Source organism: Xyrauchen texanus, chromosome 29, assembly GCF_025860055.1.
Source record: "Xyrauchen texanus isolate HMW12.3.18 chromosome 29, RBS_HiC_50CHRs, whole genome shotgun sequence".
In the NCBI taxonomy this organism is placed as follows: domain Eukaryota; kingdom Metazoa; phylum Chordata; class Actinopteri; order Cypriniformes; family Catostomidae; genus Xyrauchen; species Xyrauchen texanus.
Window position 1 is genome coordinate 36,452,824 of NC_068304.1, and position 25,089 is coordinate 36,477,912.

The 25,089-nt window shown below is 42.0% G+C and overlaps 1 protein-coding gene across 4 annotated transcripts in view; it reads right to left on the reverse strand.

Annotated features, from left to right (window-relative positions):
- Positions 1–25,089, reverse strand: part of LOC127623110 (protein FAM168A-like) — a 62,917-nt gene that overhangs the window by 30,752 nt on the left and 7,076 nt on the right. Inside the window, exon 1 of one of the 4 annotated variants that reach the window (XM_052097365.1) lies at positions 2,259–2,362. The exons of the other annotated variants lie outside the window; for them this stretch is intronic. The gene's annotated coding sequence lies outside the window, so the exon portion shown is untranslated. Of the gene's footprint in view, positions 1–2,258; positions 2,363–25,089 lie in introns of those variants that run through there. 4 annotated transcript variants of the gene reach the window in all.

Below are 25,089 nucleotides of genomic sequence, written 5' to 3' on the forward strand. Positions count from 1 at the left end.
TATTATTATATCAATCTACACTCCATACCCCATAATAATGACAAACAAAAAACAGATTTTTGATAACTTTGCAAATTAAAAAGAAAAAAACTGAAATATCATTGACTTAAGTATTCAAACCCTTTTTTATGACACTTGAAATTTAGCTCATGTGCATCCAATTTCTCCGGTGATGTTTCTACACTTTGATTGGAGTCCACCTGTGGCAAATTCAATTGATTGGACGTGATTTTGAAAGGCACACACCTGTCTATATAAAGTCTCACAGCTGAAAATGCATATTAGAGCAAAAAACCACATCATGAGATCAAAGGCACTGCCTGCAGAGCTCAGAGACAGGATTGTGTTGAGGCAGCGATTTGGGGAAGGCTACAAAAACTTTCAGCTGCATTGAAGGTTCCCAAAAGCACAGTGGCCTCAATAATTTGTAAACGGAAGAACGTTGGAATAACCAGAACTCTTCATAGAGATGGCCACCCGGCCAAACTGAGCAATCAGGGGAAAAGGGCCTTGGTAAGAGAGGTGACCCAGAACCTGATGGTCAGTCTGGTTGAGCTCCAGAGATCATGTGTGGAGATGGGAGAAACTTCCAGAAGGACAACCATCACTGCAACACTCCACCGATCTGGGCTTTATGGCAGAGTGGCCAGACGGAAGCCTCTCCTCACTGCAAGACACATAAAAAAGCACCTAAAAGAGTGTGAGAAACAAGATTATCTGGTCTGATGAAATGATGATTGAAGTGTTTGGCCTCAATTCCAAGTGTCATGTCTGAAGGAAACCAGGCACTGCTCATCACCTGCACAGTACAATCCCAACGGTGAAGCATGGTGATTGTAGCATCATGCTGTGGGTGTGTTTTTCAGTGGCAGGGACTTGGGGACTGGTCAGGGTTGAAGGAAAGCTGAATGCAGCAAAATACAGAGATATCCTTAATGAAAACTGGACCCAGAGTGCTCCGGACCACAAACTTGGCCAAAGGTTAAACTTTCAACAGGACAATGATCCTAAGAACACAGCCAAGACAATGCAAGGGTGGCTTTGGGACAACTCTGTGAATGGCCTTGAGTGGCCCATCCAGAGCCCGGACTTGAACCCAATCGAACATCTCTGGACAGAGCTGAAAATGCCTTTCCTCGATTGTCCCCAACCAACCTGGCTGAGCTTGAGAGGATCTGCAGAGAAAAATGGCAGAAAATCCCAAAATCCAGGTGTGCAAAGCTTGTCATATCATACCCAAAAAGATGTGAGGCTGTAATCGCTGCCAAAGGTGCTTCAACCAAGTACTGAGTTAAGGGTCTGAATACTTATGTCAGTGTGATAATTCATTTTTTTCTTTTAATAAATGTACAAAGTTATGGGGTTGTAATTATGGGGTATGGAGTGTACATTTCAGCCAATTTCTTAGACTAGTGCTAGCTTCATGTCTCTAGTATAAATCCACGGTCTCTTTATTCTCACATGTTAAAATTATTTCAACTAAAATCAATATTTCATGTCCATTGACACATTTATTTGGAAAGATCACGCTGTCAGCATTTACTTTGCAAAATGCTTGCAAAATGAAGTAGAAAAACATCTGCATGACTATATCAACACATTTGAATACTGCAGTATATCAATATCCATGGCTTTCCACACTGTTTCTTTTTCATTGTATTAAAGTGATAGTTCGTCCAAAACGGAAAATTCTGTAGAAATGTATTCACCCTCATATTGCTCATGTTGTCCAAAACCTGCATGACTTTCCTTCTTCTGTGGAATACAAAAGGAGATGTTATGCAGACCTGATAGCCTCAGACACCATTCACATTTATTGTATCCTCCAATCAATTAAAGTGTATAGGGACTGAGATAGTCAGTCCCTAACATCCTGCTAACATCTCCTTTCTGTGTTCCACAGAAGAAACTCAAATGAGTTTGGAAAGTTTTTGGGTCAACAATCCCTTAAATCTTTTGCCCAAAATGTGATATTCATATGTCACAAGCATAAAACATAACCTTTAATAGCAGCAACAGCACAAAGAGACATATGAAATCATTAGCTCCTCTAGTGACAGACACACATGCAAAAAGCGTCTTATGGTGCAATGACCAAAATGTAGCGAAAAATATGAGGTAGAACACATTAAAGTGTGTGCTCATTATCCAGTGCAGGTTTTATTCAGCGCTTTATGTCCTTTTCTACAAGCCCTACATGCCCATTTGCTCATCAAGGGTAGAGAATAGGGTTTCAAGTGCACACACGGGTAACTAACCAGCATTAAATGGCACCAGACTGCCCTTCCACCGTCTCTGTAGAGTCGTTCACAGGGAAAGATACGAGCGGGAAAATGGCTGACTGCAAATACGATTCTGGTTTAATGCATACCAGCACTCTGAGAAGGCAATAAAATGACGGTGTTAACTGATATTAATGTAAGCACAGGAGCAAGAGATAGAGAATATTACAGGAGAGGCGAGACACAGGGACAGAGCTCAGATGCTCAAAGCTTCATTTATAACTTTATTTAGATTATTTTCTTCTCCTCTCCTCACCTACTGTGCTTTTAGGGACATGGAATAAAAATATAAACAATCATTAATAAATACAGTATCAAATACCTGATATATACACATAAGAGCCGTAGTCATGACAATCAATGCATGTGCTTTTTTCAGAGGTTTATCCTCCAGAGACACAAGTGCGAGCATTTTCCATTTCCCTTTATGATTTGTAACTAATAGCCCCTAATAAATATACCAAAAAAGTATTTTTTTTAATCCTAATAATTGATGTCCTAATATGGAGACGGCGGGACTAAGTTGTGAAATTTTAAACAATACCAAGCTGCAGAAAGTCAGATTTATTTAATACAATTGTTTATGTTTCCAGGAGTGTTGGTTATTCATGTTTTTGGGACGTTACAGACATTACAGCTGATTTTCTGTAAAGCCGCTTTGGAACAATGTATTGGGAAAAATACAAATAAATCATTAAAAAAAAAACGATACAAATAAAAACGATTTGACTTGAAACATGTTGAGGGGTCCAAACATCATATGTAGCCTGAAACTGAACTTTTGGTCAGATGTTAGGAGTGAATTGGCTACATAGGAAAGTTTTCAAACCGGTTTCCAAAAACATTCCTCCCATCTATCATTGGTCAAACTAACAGATAGCTCCGCCCAAAAATCAAACCATAGGTTGAGACATTCAGTACATTTATATGCAGTTTAAAACTTCGATTTCAGTCAGACTAAAACAATACTTCAAATGTAATTATTATTAAATGTTATTATCATATTAAATATTATGTAACCACATTAATACGGGGTTTCCGAAAGAAATCGTACCAGACTGATTCATGCGTAGTCGGAGTAACAGACCTAGATAATGCAATTTTAGCTTGGCTTCCTTCATCGGACAACACTTGGCCTTGCCATTGTCTGCAATCTCCTTAAGACTGAGGAAAGAAGATATTACCGGCATTTCCTTATCTAAAGTCCTTCCTTCAAATAATCAATCAACATTGTGCCACGTATACTTGGACAGACAGATGAAAACTGTTGCTTGACTATGCAAAAATCCACTATAGCTTGATTATAACTGCAACTTTGCAGTGTAAACATACTAAATGTTCCTTTGCTAGACTGAATGGGATGCAATGTTCTTATAGCACCACAGAGCCACTGTATTTACACATTTCAGGGAAATCAACCAACAATGCCTTATTAGTTGTCTCTGCATATTAAGTTGGGGTACAAAAGTGTATTTTAACATCGAAAAATGGACACACACACAGCACCTTTAATTTCCTTACAATTCTGTAATCCCTACTATGCTTTATCTCTTCTTCACAATCTCTCTCGTCCTCCATTTGAGTCTAAACCAAATCAATACCTCCTCCATTCCAGCGTATTACCTCCCATGTCCGTCCCTCCCCCTCCTTTCTCAATCTCTATGAATAAATCTCTCTCCCTTTTCTTGCTCTCTCCAGTTTTATCAGGGTGAATCGGAACACCGCATTGCCCTTGAGCTCTCTCTCTCTGTCTTGCTGTCAGAGCACACAGTTTTGGTAGTTATGTAACGTGCTGCTCTTTATAAAATGTTGCTGAAATGTGCTCTGGATAATGTTCATTATATCTGCCCTTCGGCATCAAGAGGCAGGAAACAATATGTGGGGAAATCCAGATGCACAATCAAACCAAGCATCATTATATTAATCTAATCCGGCTACTGAAATGATATTCAGGATGATGTGATAGAATTTGGATTTGATTTTACGATTCACCATGAACAAACAGAGTGGCCCTGTATCAATAGACCTGCGCACATTGGAGTGGAAGATTGGTAAGTGTGGTATTCTCATTTTCCATCCCACTGAGAGTTCAGTGACCCCACATCATAATAAATAGACCAAACACATTATATTTAAACAAAGCATCAATGCATTATGATTGCATAATAATATTTTGCAGGGTAAAGTTTAATTTAAGTTCAATATTTATTAAATATTCGCTTATGGTTCATAAGAGATCGTCTGAAAAATCCACACACGTCACTGGTTTCCAAGTGTTCAATGCAACTGCTTTGCATGTTCTGTCTTAAACAATTATAAAAAAATAAAAAAAACATGAACACATTCTAAAGATTGTATAATGCATTCATAACTTACACTTTAATTGGATTAATGAATAAATGAATACTTGGACACCTCCAACGTTTTAGTGCTGTGGGTGGATTTTCAGATGGTCCCTTACAAGCGCTAGTTAACGAAAGCCCATCTGAGCATTTTTATACATAATTCTCCAGCTTTAACAAGCATTGACCCTTTGAGTTCAATGATTTATGTCTTATATTCTTAACCTAAATGTACTAATGATATCTTTGTAAGATTCCCCAACTCTAAGGATTGTTTTTCCATCAGGACAATGCTCCATGCCACACAGACAGGTCAATCAAGGTATGGATGGAGGACCACCAGATCAAGACTTTGTCATGGCCATCCCAATCTCCAGACCTGAACCCCATTGAAAACCTCTGGAATGTGATCGAGAGGAAGATGTATGGCCACAAGCCATCAAACAAAGCAGAGCTGCTTAGATTTTTGTGCAAGGAGTGGCATAAAATCACCCAACAGCAAAGTGAAAGACTGGTAGAGAGCATGCCAAGACGCATGACAGCTGCGATTGAAAATCAGGTTTTTTCCACTAAATATTGATTTATGAACTCTTTGCATTATTTTGAGGTCTGAAATCTATCTCTATTGAGATCTATCTATCTATCTATCTATCTATCTATCTATCTATCTATCTATCTATCTATCTATCTATCTATCTAACAAATCACCTTTATTAGCCATTTTGGAGTAAATATATAAATATATATATTATGAATATAATATAACTATAGTTTAAGAGCAAAATCTGTAAATTATTAGTACATACTATCATACTGGCAGACAAAAGTTTGGAATAATGAACAGATTTGGCTGTTTTGGAAGGAAATTGGTAATTGAATTCACCAAAGTGACTTTCAACTGATCACAAAGTGTAAGTCAGGACATTACTGATGTAAAAACAGCACCATCACTATTTGAAAAAAGTCATTTTTGATCAAATCTAGACAGGCCCCATTTCCAGCTGCCATCACTCCAACACCTTATCCTTGAGTAATCATGCTAAATTGCACATTTGGTACTTGTACTATAATATAAAACAGTGACTGGTAGGCAATGTGAGTGAATCAAACGGCTACTCAGTGACTGTCACATTTGTCTGGCAGTAATACATATATATATATATATATATATATATATATATATATATATATATATATATATATATATATATATATAATAAAACAATGACTGGCCAGTTGGTAAGCAAAATATATACACTGTATATTTCTTTGAAAACAGTTCAGATGGCAGTTCATACCAGTGGAGGATTTCCCTGCTGACTGTGCAGTCAGAGTAAATCTAAGGACACACTTAGCACTATGACCCTGCTGTGACCCCATGATGATGTCATATTGACATTGGGACACACTCCTAACCAGTGCTGTGCTTTCCTGCAGCTGCTACTTAATTATAGGTCCAATACAGACATTATTTCTTTGTTGTGACAGCACAAAATTGCAATGGCAAAGAAGCAAAAATTATGTTGATCAAAGCCAATCAAAAGCAATTCCACTGTCTTTTCCAGCTCAATTATTCATTGGATAATCTTTCAAAGATTCCCTATAGACCTCATTCAGAGTAGATGTCATATTTAATTTGATGCAAATGAGGCTGTGAGGGATGGATGGATGTCTTAAAGAAATATTTCACCCCAAAATGTATTCACCCTCATGTTGTTTCAAACCCATTTGACTTTCTTTCTCGCATGGAACACAAAAGGTAATGTAAGACAGAATGCGAGCCATTTTGAGTATATTACAGAATTGTAATTTTTGCATGAACTGTCCCTCAAACTTCCATTGAACATGGAACATTCCTTTCAAATGCCCTCTAACTAACATCTAAAGTATAGAGTAGAATGGCAAACTCCATAGTGCATTATTGAATTGATCTAGTTCATTATTAAACAAAAAGTCAATTACATGCACCAGATCAATCAATATTGTATAGGCCAAACGGCACAGCATGACTGTAATTCACAATTACGGTAGTAGACTGTAATCATATTACATTAGGTTGTAAGCTGTAACCAATGATTGAAATTATTTTACACAACAAATATATATATATATATTTTGTGTGCATGAACATGAATTAATTGGCATGCAAAATGCCATATTTTAATGAATATTAAAACCCATTCTTTTTTCTTTTTTTTTTAAGAACTCTTGGTACTCAGGTATCTAGCTTTAGGTTTATGAGGTACATCTTATAAATGCATAAACCTGTTGGTTTGTTGATTTTGGATTAGTCCCATGTTAAATACCTGTACTGAATACAGTACAGTTCACTTAATTAAGCCTTTAAAATAAAGCAGATTATTAATTAATTAATACATATAGTGCATTACAGTAGTTCCTATGCAATATTAACATGTACTGTATGTATAAAATATGAATATGTAATATTCTGCAAATATTAAGAAGAAAACATGTATTGTAAAGAGTAGTCATTTAATGATTAGGATGCATACAGTAATATCTCAGAGGCCATATAGGTATGGGTCAATGTTAGTGTTTACTTTTAATTAATAGGATTGGTCTAATTGATTAAGATCATTATTAATTGAAGCAGATCATATTCTTGTTTTTGTTTTTTTAAATCAGGGTTTTACTCGTGCTATTAGTTTTATTCATTTTTTAACATTTTAGCAATCCATATTTTCTTTTGTATATTATAATTTTTGATGCCTCATTATTTCACTTAAAAAATCTAGAATGGATCTTTAGTATGAATTAAAATCAGACAAAATAATATAGATTTATAATGTCAACTACTATAAAAACATCATAAAACATCAGCCGTAACATTTTACACTAGGGCTAGGTAAAAATATAAATTTTCCAATTAATCACAATCTTCACTGGGACGATCCAGATATTGAAATCTTAAAATTTTAAGATCGATCTTTTACTTTTAATTAGTTTTTTACTTAATTTTAATTGTGTTCATTATAATATCTATTGACTATATTGCAATTAAACTAAACAGTTTGGGCCCTGTTGTTAATAATAAAAAATATTGTAAAGGGATCAATGGAAAGGAGGAGGCGAGAACCGGCTTGACGAAATAAATCATATTTTAATGAGAAACATATTTTAAAGACAACATAAACACACATGACGGACATGTCCGTAAACAATCTCTCTCTCCCGCACGATACTCTGCAGTCGACCTTTAAACCTCAGCGGCTTGATTAGCCCAATAGGGGACCGGGTGTGTATGATCACGACCCGGCCCTGCCCTCCGCCCTGCCACAAATATATATTATATTTTCATAATTTAACAAGTTAGAAGGTTCCATGTAAAATGGTCATTATAACTTAATATATCCAAATGAATAAGAACTGAACTGTGGACTACACTCTTGCTACTAATTTATAATATATAACCATAATAATTAAATAGCTACCATTTGAATGTATCCTAAATACACAAAATGCAATAATATATTCTCATTTTTTTCATTATTTGGTAAACGTTGATTGGAAATTATGCCCTATATAAAGATTCTGCTCAAAAGTGATATTTTATTTAACTTGTTAGGGGCAAAACTGTTTGTTGTGGTAGAAATGATGCCTGTAGGACCATCAAAATTTTTTTTAAAGTGAATTACAATCCATATTTTATTATGTAAGCTACACCTCCAAAAACGTAGAACTTTGTTCCTTAATTATTTGATGTGACCTACAGTACATATAACAAAAAGAAGAATCTGAATAAAAATCAACCCCAAGGACATGAAAGTGCCCGATGTCGAAGGAACACATATTTATATTTGAGTGTTAATGCAAATCATATTGCAACTATTGTAAACTTTTTAAAAGGTACTGTTAAATAAATTTGTACTTTCATTTATACACATCTAATAACAGCAACTGAGATACACAACAGTACTAAAAATGATAAGTAAATAAATAAATTTTCTTTTACAACATTTACTCAAAAATCACTAAGCATTTTTGAAAAACAAATTGCTTCACCACTGACAAAGCTGTCAGTAGATTTTGGAACCGACACATGTTGGCCGATGCCAATACCAGACTTTAACATTGCTCTGGTCCCTGTGACAATAGGGGGCCAACTGAGGTCCTCTATCGTATGGGCTACTCATTGAACTAAGGGAAGCCCATAAACATTTTTAAAGGACGCTAATGAATGTCAACTGCAAAATTAAAGAAGTGACTGAAGAAATGAACTCCACCTGACATTGTACGATGACCTGGGTGATTGAAAATCTTTCCAGACAGTCTAGTGTTTAACAAAGCCTGTCTCATATCACGGCACTGATGGGGTCGCACCTCCCACCGAAACACCGTAAATTCACTGCAGTAATATACAGACAGCTTCACGCACCCATCCCCCTCACTTCATCTCTCTCTGTTTTACACTTGCCAAGGTCTGTTATGAAGATAGATGCAAGAGGAAAGCAGTGATTTACAGTAACATTTACAGTTAAATCTTACCGGCAGGCTAAAGAGAGACTGAGACAGTGAGCTATGAAAAGAAAGCTATTCATCCATCAATGTCAAACCACGTGTGAATTTCTGTCATATAATTTGGTAGAGGATGCACTTCAACAGCTGAGAAAGTAATATGGCTTCACATACACAAAAAATGCACATGCACACAACACACTCACACAAGCTATATATACTTGCATGCCCACACCTGTTTTTCGTGTTTCAGAAGATTTACTGCAATCTAAACATCAGGACCATCAGTGACTGTAAGTGGGTTATTTTTAATGTAGCACATCACATCTTACAGATGTATAAATCTATATTGCATATACTGTACATATAAAGACAGTTAAAAAAGTTTAACTTGTTCAATGGAAGAAAGAAAAGCTTAGGGTAAAAAAAAAAAAAAGTCTGATTTTAGGGATTATTTCAACAAAACCTTATTGCTTAAAGGAATATTCTGTTAAAGTGATAGTTCACCCAAAAATTCTCTCATGATTTACTCACCTCATACAATCCCAGATGTGTACACAAACAAAGATTTTTAGAAAAATTGCTCTTTTGGTCCATACAATGCAAGTGAATTGGTACCAAATTTTTAAGCTCCAAAAATCACATAAGGCATCATAAAAGTAATCCATAAGACTCCGGTGGTTAAATCAATGTCTTCAGAAGCGATATGATAGGTGTGGGTGAGAAATAGACCCACATTTAAGTATTTTCTTACTATAAATTCTCCTACCTGCTCAATCAATCCCCACTTTAACTTTCACATTCTTCTTCTTCTCTTTTTTGGTGATTCAGTCTTCATGCATATCACCCCCTACTGGGCAGGGAGAATAATTTCTAGCAAAAAATTACTTAAATATGGATCTTTTTCTCACCAACGCCTATCATATCACTTCTAAAGACATTGATTAAACCACTGGAGTCGTATTGATTACTTTTATGATGCCTTTATGTGCTTTTTGGAGCGTCAACATTTTGGCACCCATTCACTTGCATTGTGAGGACCTACACAGCTAACAAATTACAAATCTAAAAATCTGGGATGGAATGAGGGTGAGTAAATGATTTTTGGTAAAGTACATTTTTGGGTGAACTATCCCTTTAAGCTCTCATCAACAGCTGCATGATAGCAGTAGGATGATTAAGACAACTTTTAAGATTAATTAACACACATTTCTGCACTCCGGAACACTGGCCCCATAGACTTCCATTGTCATTTAATGTTTTCAAACTGAGGGACGAGTCAAACAGCTGTACCATTATGTCTGTTTGTTTTTAACTTACTGTACAAATCTAACACCATGTCTACACCGGATGTGATTGGCGCATTGCTCCAACGTAGACAGGGTGTATCTTACACTACTGTACAGTATATAGTATATCATATAGTCTAAATGGTGATTGTACAGCAAACAAAATAAACCTTCATCCACCTAGAAATGTAGTCTTACCTCAAAGGATGACTGAAATAGTTTTTACAGATAAAATGATTTTTACAAAAATAAAAAGACCTGACGTGTTTCTGTAGTAATAATATTCTGCCTCACAAAGGCAACCTGGAAAATTCATCTTACTAGGCCAAGCTCTATTTTTTGATTTGCACAAGAAAAAAATATTTGACACAGGCGTACAGGTGTAGGAGCTAAGGAAAGTTCTCACCTGAGCCATTCGGAAACCTTAGGAAAACCCTTCAACTCTTAATCTCTCTCTCTCTTATACACACACACGCTGACTTCATAATACACTTAAAATGCTTAATTAGCTTTTCAAAATCAACAGTCACACAATAGGCCCTCCCCCTCCCAGTGGCTACCTAACGGGACCTGAATGAGAACAGGGCAATGTGGGGAGTGCCTCTCTCTTAAAAAATGCTATTGTTTTAACTGCCCTGCAAGAGCTTGTCTTCTCTGATTCTAAAAAGGTCTATTCTGCCTCAAATCCTGCCTTTCACTGAAGCACTACCTCCATTTTGTATAGGCCATTATGCAGCAAACAATTGCCTCTAAACCAACATGGTGTGCTGAGTTGCCCCTGTCAGTGTTCATGCTCCGGATTCCTCTATTGCCACTTTTTCCCTCCATTTACCCTCACAGTGGCACTAATGACAGCACCACAAGAGGTGCATTTTCCCGCTCCTTTGCTTTATTCACTTTGACACCTCCTTCTATCAGAAAAATGTATAAAGCGGTGTGGCAATAGGGAATGTTTGGAATGCATACTTCCATACTACTCATACTTTATTTGCAGTATCTATACTGTGCACAGGATTTTCTATTTGTATTGAATACTTGGATGACCTACTAGAGTTGCAAAAATGTGCAGTATACAACAGAGCATTCTGCATGGAATATCACAATGCAGCACTCGATTTGACCTTGCACTTTCAATGTCTCGAATGAAGCGGAGGTATTTACAGCTGCAACTTTTTACATTTTGTTCTAGACTCATTTGATTGGACTTCTAAAAGTTAAGACATAGGAATAATTGGACTGTGAAATCACTATCCTTATTTCCAAAATGAAACTGAACGTCACTGAAATCAACATAAGACGTAATGAGGTAATGCAACAATAACGTAGCACTCTTCCGTTTGAAATGTTTATTGGTGCATGGTTCGAGCTGTTTCACATTCTATTTTTAAGAAGTAGGCAGCAGTCCCTGTACACTAAGTACTTTTTCAAAAGCAGTGTGGAAGTATCCCAAACCAAACAGTCAAATCTTGGCCAAACTACTTAAAATTGGTATAAAGATGAACACAATGTATCTAGATTTTTGCGTTGAAGCATTTATCAGTTGCATGTAATTTCATTTCACACAACTTAAAAGTAGCAAGCAATATTAAGTGTATACTAAGCAGTATTTCAAAAGCAATCATATTTAGCCATCCGTGCAGTCACAATTTGGTCGAACTACCCAAATTGGATTCAAAATATATAATAATAAAAAATAAATAAACACAAATTAGCATGCTAAAGAACAATGCATTGACATGTTTATCGTTTACATGTTTCATATCTTTTCACAGTATTTAAAAATAGTAGGCAATATTCAGTGTATACTAAGTAAAATTTCAAGAGCAGTACGGTAGTATTCCATTCTGAACATAGTCACAATTTGGTCGAACTACCAAATTGGATAAACAAATGCAGCAGAATGCATACTATACCATACCATACCATACCATAATGTAGCATACTACAAAACATTCCATTGAAATGTTTATCATTTGCATGCTTCATGTAATTTCATACTATTTATAGTAAATAGTAGGCAATATTCATACTAAGCGTATCCTAAGCAGTATTCCAAAAGCAGTTGGTTAAACTACCAAAACTGTTTAATAAATATATGTAATAAGTACACAATTTACTGTACAACAGGATGTCACCTAGAAACATTTGTTTTAAAATACTAGGCTGAATACAGTTGATACTGCTCAGAATGCAGTATGCTACTATTACATTCTGAACACAGCCACTCGTTTGAGTTCTCTGTTGTAATGTCTCTTTTCCCCTCCTCCGTTGTTATGGTACATTCTTGCATTGTACAAGCTGCATTCTTCATAGAGTTAGGAGGGAGTTTACACTGGACACTGCTAGTGTTAGCACAATTTTAAATTACATTTGGCAGCAAGTAGTACAGTACACACACACACACACGTATTTAAACACTCCTACACACATGTGCACATAAAAAGTGAGTCACTCTCTACAACAAACTCCACATTTATCCAAATGTGATGGTTCAGCAGGATTTCTGTGCAAATTATGACAAAGGAGACTGCACACACACACACACACAAAGAATAAATGTGGCTGTAACATCCTTCAACACAGAGGACAATTTTACTGCTCTGAGGTTTCTCTCTCATAGCTTAGGAGACATAATGGAGTTCTTGTTTCTGTTTCATTTAATTATCAGCTTTGACTCTGATGTTTCTCCAACAGCTCTTTAGGAAAAAAGATATACAGTAAGAGTATAGAGCTCTAAAATTTGTGTGGATAGCATAGCTCAGACAATTTGGTCTTGGGAGAATTTGACGAAAAATCTATGAGTTATCTGTTCTCTGAATATATCTTAGCACAGTTTGAGACATTGTTGAGATTTCTTCTGAACCATGAGACACATGATGTGAGATTACCGGAGAAGGTCTTCATCACAGAAAATTCAGAGAAGCAGGAGAAACAAGCAACAGTCTCCATTTGCACTCTCTATTTAATCTCATTGCTGTCAAGATGAAACAATTGAGATATTAAAGATATCTCATTTGTGATGTTTTTTCCTATGGGATCTCAACATATATCAGGAACAATCACACATTTAAACGATCTGTCAGACAACTGATGGGCATGCTAATTCTGTCTCATGTTCAAAACCTCCTTGCAGATCAGACCTGAAGGGATGTGTGTTAGTGTGCGTTAGTGTATGTGTGTATTGCCCAAGGACCTACTGTATTGCTGAGACAGAGATGGTGAGCAGATATGAGTGATGGAAGGGGCAAATTGAAGAGATAAGACAGATTCTCAAACTACTGAATAGAATCATCTGAATGCAGACAGAAACGGTTAAGCGTGATTTGATTGTGTGTGATGCTTGCCAATTTGGTTCTAATTATAACCAAAAAGGCTTTAATAGCTTGATGGCTTTCAGAAGGAAAGAAAAATCACAAATGAGATTTTGCATATCTCAATTTACTGCAACAGTGCCCACCCACTTCTTCAGCCGCATTTGTTTCCATTGGGATTTCATAAACGAGTTTTAAGCCATGAACCAAACTAACCAGCACTGAGGTTAATCACAACATTACAAACTATGATTTGAAGTAAAAAATTGGACAAGTTGTACAAGACAAAAGTGCCAGACTGTGCACTTTAATGAGGAAATGAACAACAATCCAATGAAGGATTGTCAATTACTTAATTTAATTAAAAACAAAGCGTAAACGTAAAACGATTGATTTCAAGTTGATGATAATAAGTAAAGATTAATAATATTTATTACACAGGTCTGAAATACTCGATTCTGATCAGTCAATGGCGCCATCTAGCAGTCTGATATTTAACAGAGTAACAACCGCAAATCCGGGGATTAAAACAAATCAGACCGGTCATCCAGGCATTGCGAGTGATCTTTCCTGCTTCTCAGATAACACTGTGATCTCTACAAGAAAGCTAATAAAATTATTCAAACTCAAATCGACGTTTCATGTCCATTTACAGAACTGTGCAAAAGATTTAGGCACTTGTGAAAAACTTTCAAAGTGAGGATTTCTTAAAAAAATAATGACATACATAGTTTTCATTAATCAACTAAAATCATACAAAGTCCAGTAAACAGAAAAAGAGCTAAACCAATATTTGGTGTGATCACCTTTGTCTTCAAAACAGCATCAATTCTCCTACTTACACCTGGACACAGTTTTTCTTGGTTGTTGGCAGATAGTATGTTACAAGCTTCTTGGAGAATTCACCACAGTTCTTTTATTTATTTAGGCTGTCTAATCAGAGACTGACCAGATGTTCAGTGGGGGGCTCTGTGAGGGTCATGACATCTGTTGCAGGGCTCCCTGTTCTTCTATTCTATTCTATTTGCAAAAGTAATGTTTGGGAGCATAACATTTATATTTCCTATTGACACACTAATGTAGCAGATATTAATAGCCATCTTAAGACAAATATTTTTGTGAAACATCTTATGTGCATAAGACTTTTGCACAGTACTGTATTTATTTGGCAAGTAGTCTTGTAATAAGCTAGATAATGAGGAGGTCATTATTTACAAAATAAACACCAAAAGAGCTCCGACCAGAGGTTAAATCCAGCTGTTCTGTGATTTATTTCTTCTCACATAATTTCAACGCAAATCATTGTTGTATGTTCATTTGTTTATTTATTTAGTTAATAGTAATGTATAAGCGGGATAATATACAATCAGCCGGTTGTTAGCGCAAAATATACCTGCTTCGCATCCGGGTCCTGATCACCCAGTCTGGGTTTATTTTGCAATTACAAACATTTTTATTGCAAAATACCGTGTTTAGATATATATAAATATATAAGTAGTTTTAGAGTGTAGGGAGACTGACTCAATTATGTCATTCCCAGTGCATCGTGGAAGTGGGCGGTCACTGCAGAGCTCATATGAAAGAGCAATTAAAATGTTTCTTTGGGATAGGAAAACCTTTTCAGGTTTCACAAAGAACTTTCTCTCTACTTCTTTAGAGACACAAGTTTTATATAGGCCAAACCAGAAACCAACACTGATATGTATATCTTAGAATGTAACAAAGAACTTTATGTTTTATCTCAAATGAACCTTCAGAACCTTACAAAGTGAAAAATGGTTCTGATAAGAAGGTTACTTGCTCATTCATTGACCTGAAGTGCTGCAAGTAACCAATGAAAAACGTTTGGTTACGTATGTAACCTCCAGTCCCCGAGGGAGGGAACGACACGTTGTGTCGGAGAAGCGACACTAGGGGTCTCTCTTGAGCGCCGATATTCACCTCTGACCTATTGAAAAGGGCCAATGAGAGTTGGCAGTCAGTATTTGCATACCCGCCCCGCGATACGGGTACTTAAGCCGGGCAAATACGGAAGTTTAGTCAGGATTTTTCTGAGGAGCCGGAAATGGTCCAGCCACAACAGTGGCTCGGTTCAGCGACATGGCGGAGGAAAGACACAAAGTGTCGTTCCGTCCCTCGGGGAACGGAGGTTACATACGTAACCAAACGTTCCCCTTCTGTCGCTCTCTCCACGTTGTGTCGGAGAAGCGACACTAGGGGACCCATTCCAATCTTGCCATGCGCTGAACCGTGTACGTGAACCGCCGATAAAGAGGCGGGCAGGGATTTCATCCAGTGCCGCGCATCGTCCGTACCTGGCTGCACGTACCCTTCCCCAATCCCCCATAAGAACATCGGAATCCTTCTAGTTACCCTGGGAGGGGAACAAGGCGATGTTTGCCAACATGGGAACGGGGCAGCCTGGCTGGGCCTCTTTTCTCTCTATGTTTCTCGCATAGAGCAATCACGGCCGGGGCCCTTACACGCATATAGGGAAGGGGTCTTACCCAGACCCTGCGGAGACCACACCTGCCCTTTTTCTTAGGGAGGAAAAGTGGTAGACACGCCACACGGCCGCCTTAGGGCTCGTGTGGAAAGTATGGTGCGGTGGTAGATCCAGCCTCGAAGGGGAGCTGCTACAGAACGGCGACCGGGCAGCTGTAACTGCCTAAGGGAGACAAGGGGTCCGCCGTAAGGGGACAGAACCGTGGAATTACACACAGGGGAGTCCGAGCAGGAGGCCTTACCTGTGGAGCACCTATACCAGTACAGGGTAGCCATCAGGGTACCCGCAGTGGCTTGGGTCGGCGAAGTTCCTCCGCTGAACCGCTGGACCCGGAGGGCTGGGGAGGAATCGACCAGGGGCCCGACTCGAGTGGGGCGCTCTGGGAAGAAGGCGCACTACTTTACCTTGACGCCAGGAAAAGGGCGCTGGGCACAGCTGATCCACCCGGCCGGTCGGTTCACGTGTTACCGAAGTTCTACGGGCTCGACCTGACAAAACACGAGACGCAACCGACTCAACGCGGAGGTTGTAGAACCTCGCGAAGGTGTTGGGTGTTGCCCAACCCGCGGCTCTACAGATGTCTGCTAGGGAGGTGCCCTTGGCCAATGCCCACGAGGATGCAACACCCCTTGTTGAGTGAGCTCAGACCTGCAAGGGTAGGGGCACGGCCTGGGTGTGATAAGCCAGTGTGATGGCGTCGACAACCCAGTGGGCGAGCCTCTGTTTGGAGACGGCATTCCCTTTCTGCCGTCCCCCAAAGCAGACAAAGTGCTGCTCAGAGCGTCTGGTGCTCTGTGTGCGGTCCAGGTAAATGCGCATGGCGCGCACTGGACATAGCAACGAAAGGGCTGGATCTGCCTCCTCCGGGCAGCCTTGCAGGTTCACTACCTGATCTCGGAAGGGTGTGGTAGGAACCTTGGGCACATAGCCCGGTCGCGGTCTTAGGATCACAGACGTATCTGCCGGACCGAACTCCAGGCAAGTGTCCCCGACCCTCTTGATAGAGGCGAAGCGATCAGCAGGGCCGCTCTTAAGAGAGAGGGCCCTGAGTCCAATTGATTCAAGCTGCTCGAAGGGAGGTCTCTGGAGTCCTGCCAAGACTACCGAGAGATCCCAGGAGGGAACTAGGCCTGGCCGGGAGGGATTCAACCTCCGGCGCCTCTCAGGAACCTGAGGATCAAGTCGTGCTTACCCAAAGACTTACCGCCTACAGGATCGTGGTGGGCGGCAATGGTGGCAACATACACCTTGAGGGTGGACGGGGACAGCCTCCTGTCCAGCCTCTCCTGTAGGAACAGGAGCACTGACTTGATCGCAGCATCTCTGCGGGTCTTCGGTTCGGAAGAACACCAATCTGCGAACTAAGCGCCACTTTAGGGCGTAAAGGTGCCTGGTAGAGGGGCTCTGGCATGGTTGATTGTATTCACAACGGTCGCCGGTAAGCCGGCTAGCTCTTCCGCGATCCCGGCCCAGGGACCAGACGTGGAGGTTCCAGAGGTCTGGGCGCGGGTGCCAGAGCGTGCCCCGGCCCCTGAGAGAGGAGGTCCTTTCTCAGGGAATTCGCCAGGGAGGAGCTGTCGCGAGAAGTCTGAGTTCCGAGAACCAAGTCCGAGTGGGCCAGTAGGGGGCCACTAACGTGACTTGCTCCTCGCCCTCCCTGACCTTGCACAGCACCGTGCAAGAAGGCTCACTGGGGAAATGCGTACTTGCGCAGCCCCGAGGGCCAGCTGTGTGCCAGCTGCCTGTCCCGAGGGGAGCCTCTGATAGGGCGCACCAGAGCGGGCAGTGGGAGGTTTCCTGGGAGGCAAACAGGTCTACCTGGGCCTTGCCAAACCGCTCCCAAATCAGCTGGACCGACGGGGTGAAGCCTCCACTCCCGCCGGGCAGGCGTTGTCGTGATAGCGCATCCGCTACGACGCTGAGCTTGCCGGGATGTGAGTGGCACGCAGCTGACTTGAGTCGGGAGAGTTGTGACATGTGGCGGAGCGCACGCCTTTGGCGATTTATGCACGCCACCACCGTGGTGCTGTCCGATCTCACGAGGACATGTTTGTCCCGAACTAACGGGAGGAACTTCCTGAGAGCAAGAAGGACGGTCAGCAACTCCAGGCAATTGATGTGCCAACGCAGCGGGCCCCTTTCCAACGGCCCGCTGCTGCGTGCCCGCTGCACACGGCACCCCACCCGACCGGAGGCGCCGGTTGTGACCAGAACACGCCGGACACCTGCTGCAGGGGCACTCCTGCCCGTGAAAAGCAGAGGTCTGTCCAGGGTCGGAGTGTTTTGAGGCAGGCGGGGTGATCCTTACCCGATGCGCGCCGTGGTGCCATGCTTGTCTCGGGACTCGAGTCTGGAGCCAGTGCTGGAGTGGTCTCATATGCATCAACCCCAGCGCGCCGACCACCGCGGAGGACGCCATATGCCCCAGGAGCCTCTGGAAAAGTTTTAGAGGGACCACTGTGCCTGGCTTGAAGGAAGCGAGGCAGTCCAGCACCGACTGAGCACGCTCGCTCGTGAGACTGTCATTGAGACTGAGTCTAACTCCAACCCGAGAAAAGAGATGCTCTGAACCGGAGTGAGCTTGCTCTTTTCCCAGTTGACCTGAAGCCCCAAACAGCTGAGATGCACCTGGTCTCTGTGTGTGCATAGTAACTCTCGAGAGTGTGCTAGGATGAGCCAGTCGTCGAGGTAGATGAGAATGCGGATGCTGGCTACTCGTAGCGGGGCAAGGGCCGCCTCTGCGACCTTCGTGAAGACGCGAGGGGACAGAGACAGGCCGAAGGGGAGGACTTTGTACTGAAACGCCTGGCCGTCGAACACGAACCATAAGAAGGGTCGGTGTCGTGGCAGAATTGAGACGTGGAAGTACGCGTCCTTCAGGTCTACCGCTGCGAACCAATCTAGATGCTGAACGCCAGCCAGAATATTTCTCTGCGTGAGCATTTTGAACGGGAGTTTTAACAGGGCCCGATTGAAAACTCGCGAGGTCCAGGATTGGTCGTAAGTCACCGCCTTTCTTGGGTACAATGAAGTAAGGGCTGTAGAAACCCTTCCTCATTTCGGTTGGAGGGACGGGCTCCACCGCGCCTTGGCTAAGAGGGTCGCGATTTCGCGGCGCAGGGAACTGGCATGCTCGCCGTGTACTGCGAAAGCGGACGCTCCTGAAGGGGGCGGAGCCGGGCAAACTGAATTGGCGTAATCGAAGTCGAATGGTCCGTGCAGCCAGCGTGATTCGCTGGGGAAGCTGAAAGCCACGCTTCCCAGCTCTGGCGCTTAGGGGCACCAAAGGGACGAGTATTTTGGACGTACCGGCGGGCCTCGTAGCGGGCGGAACAGGTAGTGCAGCGCCGGGCGGCTTCGCTGCGGCCTGAGGCTGAGGTGCTGAGAATAGACTCAAAGCACTTACCTTGCTCCGTGCACCGCAGGGGCGGGTTCGTGACTGAGGAGGAGGTCTGATGCTGGCGCCCTCTGGTCTCGCCTGAACTGGCCGGCCGGGGACAGTCATGGGCAGGCGGAAGGCGGATCGCCGCGTCCGTGTACCGGACTGTCGTAATCTGAAAGCAGATTGCCGTGAGAACGGCATTTGCGGGCCAGGTGACCCAGAGGCAAAGGAAATAGCTCTTTATTGAGAATGTGGGTACCACAGCCCCGGCCAGGGGTGTGGCAAATGAAAAACAAAGGATTCTCCTCCCAGCCCTCCACCGGGACGGAGCGGTCTTACCACCTCCGAGCTAACGCCTTCGGCTCTGGGTCGGCTGTCTCAGGAACACTTGGGAGCCTTCCGGTCCTAGAGGTGGTTCGTGGAGACAGGGGCGTGTGCCGCCTGTGGGGTGCTCGATGCTGGGGCTGAGAGCTGGGCCCGGTTGAGGCGGAGCAGGAGCTGGTTTCTTCGCGAGGGGACGCCTCGGCGGAAGACGGGCGAGGCCCGTGAGCGGCAGGTCTGCGGCGGGCATGATGTGACTGATGGCCTCCGTCTGCTTCTTCACCGCGGAGAACTGTTGGGCGAAGTTCTCGACGGTGTCGCCAAAAGGCCAATCTGGGAGACAGGTGTGTCCAGGAAGCGGTTCTTATCAGCCTCACGCATCTCGACCAGATTGAGCCAAAGATGGCGCTCCTGGACCACTAGGGTGGCCATCGCCTGTCCGAAGTGCCTGCGCTGTGGCCTTCGGCCGCCTCAGGGCGAGGTCGGTCGCTGAGTGCAGTTCCTGCAGCACATCAGGATCAGGTCCACCCCGTGCATGTTTCTGAGAGCTTTGGCCTGGTGGACTTGCAGGAGGGCCATCGCATGCAGGGCGGAGGCAGTGCATCCAGCCGCGACTGTAGGCCTTCGCTGAGCGAGGATGTTGTCCTACAGGGCTTGGATGGGAGTACGGGCTACCACGCCAGGAGGTAGGGCTACCGGGCATAGATGGTGCGCAACTGCCCTATCGACCTGGGGAATCGCCAGATCCGGGCGCCCGCCGAGGGTGGAGAGAGTGGAGCGGGTGGCACCTAGACGAGCCGGAGAGTGGGGATCTCCACGAGACGCCAGCTCATCATGCACCTCCGGAAAAATGGGACCGGGGATGCGAGGCCGCAACGGCGTGCTGCCCCCAGGAACCAATCATCCAACCGCGAAGGCTGTGGGGAGGACGGAGGGTTCCAGTCCAACCCCACGCCACGGCGCCCGGAAAGCATGTCGGACATCTGAGCATCGGCCTCAGCCTGGGCCTGCTGGCCCGAGGCGGCAGTCCAGGGGAGTCCTCGGCATCAGACACCGCGACTCTCCGATGCAGCGGCGAGCTCATCTGCTTCGGACTCAGGAGGATAGACGGCCAGGCCGTGAGGCGAAGCCGCTATCGCCACGAAGCTTGAGCGGGACCAGCGAGCGTGTCGGGAACGGGAGGTTCACGGGGCTACCCGGCGAAACCGCACTCGCTGCCGCCTCAAATCGCCCCAGCGCCAACCGCATCGTCCTCAATCCTGTGGAAAGAAGGAGCAATGCGGGGTGCAGCTGGGGTGGCTTGCCTTCTGTTGAAAGCAAGCCGCGACCGCAACATGGTCATGGTCATGTTGCCTCGGTGTGATCGCGGCCCAAACACACGAGACAGCGCCTGTGGCCGTCTGAAGCAGAGAGGCTTCTACCGCATCCAGGAACGACACAGGGGTGGAAAGGCATCTTGAAAAAGACGCATCCTGAAAAGGAAGTTCAACGCCGCTGTGTTTGCTTCTTTTAGAGAAATTTGCTCTTTTAAGGAAATTTGCTCTTTTAATACAGTGTGTGTGTGTGTGTGTGTGTGTGCTGCGCTGTCGAAGCGCTCAGGGGCAACAATGCACGCCGTGCAAAGCAGGAGAAAGCCGCTGTTGTGCGCCGTCAAATCCAACAGCAGGCAGATCGTCAGAGAAACGGGAACGTTCAGGCTTCTGTATTCTCGCAGCAGACTGCAAACAGACCATCGGCTCCGAAGAAATTTTCTGACTAAACTTCGTATTTGCCCCGCTTAAGTACCCGTATGCGGGGGCGGGGTATGCAAATACTGACTGCCAACTCTCATTGGCCCTTTTCAATAGGTCAGAGGTGAATATCGGCGCTCAAGAGAGACCCCTAGTGTCGCTTCTCGGACTCAACGTGGAGAGAGCGACAGAAGGGGAACCCTAGTATATCTCCTTAATCACTCTAAAACCATGTTTTACACATATCACAACTGTTCTGTCTGAAATACAGTTGAATGAGTATGTGGGTGCCAGAGAGTATAAGTGTATGTTCATATATATGATAGTTTAATTTACTGTAGTTCAGCAGCAAGGAACCAAACCAAAAGCCACTCACACACAGTTCTTTCTTTATTCCTTTGTAAATGAGGAGAATGATACAAATTTGAAAATGTTAGGTGTGATAAAACCAGTAGAAGTTTTATTTTTCCCACAGAGCATTTAAGGCAGTGATTTCTGCCCACAAAAAGTCCAAAAATACGCCCATCCAAAACCGACTCAGCCTACACACCACCAAGATGTTTCATGGGTGTTTGTTCACCACTTCTCTTATTGTGTGTGTGTATGAGACTACTGTGTGTTTAAATTATACAAATAACCAACAATTAAAGGATTAGTTCATCCAAAAATTAGCATTCTGTCATCATTTACTCATCATTATGTCTTTTGAAAGCTTTATGACTTTCTTTTTTCCATGAAACACAAAATGAGTGTTTATAGTAGAATATCCTAGCAGCTGTTTTCCTACCAAAAAGAGAGACAAGACATGACTTTTTGAGTTATCGTTTTCATCCTTGTCTCCTGTTTTCAAACAAGCCGTCGCTTTATCCTGTCCATTATCAGACGTACATAGAAGAATCGATGGAATATGTGCATCTAACAAACAGCTGCTGCATGTTTTGAGCGCGAATAGCAGAACCAAGAAACATGCTCGCTCTGGATCGTTTACAGACTGAGGTTTGTTCTGATAAGTGAGTTGTTGTTGAACTTGCACCGGTCACGTCTGCATGTCATTTTTAATTCTCTACTGTAATGCGTGCGATCTCATGCAGAAGGCATGTGATTGGATGAAAGCGTTCTTTCTTATGAATAAAGTGGGAAATTCTCAGAATATAATTATATAGACACGTACTCTCTAACCAGTCACATCTCAGACTTTACGCATATACATTTTGTGACGTTGCTTCAACTTCGGTTTTTCAAAACCTGACAAATGAAATGGCTAAAAAAAAAAATACGAATTTAACCACATAACATGGCATAACATGTCTAATATATAAACAGTTTTTCAACCTTTCATTCTCATTGACTCATTGAATGTATTTTCAATCACTTTCCACTAATTCCTCTACAAACGAATAGCAAAAAACTAAAAGTTTATCCAATCAGAATTTATTCCTCAATGTTTACAAGCAATGTGTGACGACTGTTTCACAAATCACATGCCCGAAGCCATGCTCCTTGCCCGAAGCTGTGCATGAGTCTGAGCTCCACCCCGTCAGGCCTTCAGAGTTTCCACAGAATCCTTCAACAATGCAGTGAATAAGCATCTAAAGTCAGATTGTCCGATTCATCAGCCAATCAGATTAATTTATTTGTTCTTGGTGGGTGTGGTCTTTAGGATATGTCTCAATCCAGGGGCCTGATGTATAAACGTCGCACGTACAAAATGGGCATTGAAATGTGCGTAAGCAATTTCCCACGAACATACAAACTAAACTTGCTGAAAATATTTGCGCACCGTCCGGACACTCTTGACTGTGCGTCCGCTCTCTTTAACTAGTGTGTGTGAATTAGTGACTCCAGCTGGACAAATAATAAACTGAACAGACTGATTAAAAACTCTGATTTTCATTTAATTTACATTTAGAATAAAAAAGTACGTAGCTAAGCACTTGAAACAGAAGTAATCGTTATCAAGCCAATAGTCGCCTATATTATTTTTATGTAACTAATTGAAAAGACATTCAAATAAAAGATGTAAAAGGGAAATATTTGTTTGGGATGCGCTGCATTTGGAGAACTTTCCCATGTCATCATATAGAAGGAACATACAGAATAGGCCTAACTAAAAATGACAGTGAAATTTCTTAATTTGACATATTTTCTGTTCTATTACAATCATGTACTGAGATAAGTACAGCCTTTGAATAAAGATTATCTGTAATGCGACGTGCACTCGACTCTGACTGACGTTGAATGGCTCGGTAAAATGGACAGTAGCTATAAGCCACATTCAGTAGTCGAACGGACCATTGGAGAGACGTGTCTACTCAGAAACTGTATTGTACAGCTGCAAACGGGTACAGCAATGCAAATAAAATGCGCATTAAATGTGCCGCCTGCTCCACTTCATCCTGACCCTCATCGCCATGAAACCCTGATCTAGTCTTATAAAAACATTATGAAATGTACATTTGCCATTTTTGAACATAAAATACCAGACAAATATCAAATCTTAGTAATGTGATGATATCAGACAATGGTGCAGAAAGCAGCATTTGTTTCCAATAATATACATTTAACTTCTCAATAAACACCCTTAAAATGATTTAAAACAGGGGTGCCCAATACGTCGATCACGATCTACCAGTCGATCGCAAAGGCAATGCTGGTAGACCGCACAAAATGTAAATGTATTTCGTTAAATTTTAATACAAATAAATATAATATTTTTCTGTCTGACTTGCACTTGACGAGTACATTTTGACCAGGCAAGATTTTTGTTTATTCAGTTGCCATGACAACTAGGTTCGTGCCTTCCAAGGGCTTCTGAGAACAGAGTGCGAAATTGCGACGTTAGTATTTTTTGAGGCTAGCTCCCAGCAGCTAATGCCCGGATTATACAAAACTGTCTGATTCAATTCAGTGCAAATCATCAGAGTAAGGTAAATGCCCTGGCTATTTTTTATATTGTGCTGTAGGTGTTTTGGGTTTAGTGTTAAAATTGAATGACATCAACATTGAACATTATTATATATATTTTTAATTAATTAGAAGATGAATTCCATGTAGGCATGAATGCAGTAGTCCCAACAAGCATTTTTTTTTTAAACAAAACAGTTTTTTTATTTGGTAGATCGTATTGAGTTGGTCATTTAAAAGTAGATCATCACGTAAAAAAGTGTAGACACCCCTGATCTAAAAGGTTTTCTGAGAAGCAGAATTGCTTAGGAAAAGATTTATATTCTTTGTAAACAAGTTCATATCTTAATAAATGATGTTTCTTCACAGTGCAGTATCTAACCTTGTAAGTGACATTTAGAGTCTCATTTCTTATGATACATTTTCTCGTACCGTTAAACGCGGTAATCACGTGGATGGTGAAATTCATATGGCGGTGTATGCAGATGAGGATATGCATAGTTAAAACAGGCTTTGTACACTCCATATATAGTTATTTTGGGGAGG